Source organism: Lagopus leucura, unplaced genomic scaffold (assembly GCF_019238085.1).
Source record: "Lagopus leucura isolate 7727_CA_CO unplaced genomic scaffold, USGS_WTPT01 Super-Scaffold_100002, whole genome shotgun sequence".
NCBI classification, from domain to species: Eukaryota; Metazoa; Chordata; class Aves; order Galliformes; family Phasianidae; genus Lagopus; species Lagopus leucura.
The window spans coordinates 42,963,205-42,964,171 of record NW_024962263.1 but is presented as its reverse complement, the minus strand read 5'-3'; the positions used below and the strand labels follow the sequence as shown (position 1 = coordinate 42,964,171).

The 967-nt window shown below is 69.0% G+C and overlaps 1 protein-coding gene across 5 annotated transcripts in view; it reads right to left on the bottom strand.

The window, feature by feature from the left end:
* Positions 1-634, bottom strand: part of EPB41L3 (erythrocyte membrane protein band 4.1 like 3) — a 135,839-nt gene extending 135,205 nt beyond the window's left edge. For 2 of the 5 annotated variants that reach the window (XM_042868704.1, XM_042868705.1), the window contains exon 1: positions 526-566. The gene's annotated coding sequence lies outside the window, so the exon portion shown is untranslated. Of the gene's footprint in view, positions 1-525 lie in introns of all 5 variants that reach the window. The other 3 variants (XM_042868706.1, XM_042868707.1, XM_042868703.1) reach the window with 3 other exon arrangements.
* Positions 635-967: the final 333 nt, after the last annotated feature.

Sequence of the window (967 nt, the reverse complement as noted above, 5' to 3'; positions counted from 1 at the left end):
CACACACACACACACACACAACCCTTCCGCCACCCAGAACGGGCGTCAGCATCCCATCAGCTGCGGCTGGGCTTCCCCGGAGCTGCTCTGCGCTCTACACTGCGCTGCGCAGCGCGCACATGATGCGCGCCCCCGCAGCCGCCCCCGCCGCGCAGCGCGCAAAACCCGCGCGGGTGTTCCGCTGCGCGGGCACGGGCAGCCGCAGGGAAGGGGCCCGCCTGCGGCATTCCCGCAACGTGGCCGCTCCGCTGCCGCAGAAAGAGCGAGGGTTGCCCGAGGGCACCGCCTGCGGGGGTGGGATGGGGGCAGCGACAACACGGAGGAGAAGATTAAATTAAAAAATAAAAAACAAAAATGGAAAAAGGGTGAGAGCCGCGGAGCAGTCGGGACAGCGCTCGCCCCTTGGCCTTCCCCATTGACCTCAAGCCAAGGACAGCCCGGCGGCCCCGCATCGCGACCCGACTAGCCGAACTGAGCGGTGCCGCGGGAAGACAGCGCGGGGAGCAGTGCTCAGCGGCGGCTCACCTGAGCCCTTGGCCAGGATCTCCTCCTTTCGCAGCTCCCCCTCCTCCCGCCGCCTACTCGGCGCGGGCACAGCCCCGGCCCGCCGAAGTTCCGCGCCGCGCAGCCGGGCTCCCACCTGCAGCGCCCGGCGGACTCCGGCTGCCGGCACGGCGCGGCTAGGCACGGCATCGCGCGGCCCGCCCCGCCGCAGCCCCATTGGCCCCGCCGCCGCCCTGCCCCGCCTCTGCCCGCCCGGGACCGGGGCCGGGGCCGCCTCCCTGTGCTGGGCTGCCGGGAGCAGGGGTGGTGATGCGGGGTGCCGATTTTTCCTACTCTACGCACGCAGCGGTCCCGTTCATGGTTTTTTATTCTAATGCTTCTGGTGTGATGCGGGAAAACGATAAAAGCATGTGCACTTCGGACACAGCTGGAGTGCGGGAGCATCACAGAATCGGCTTCGGTT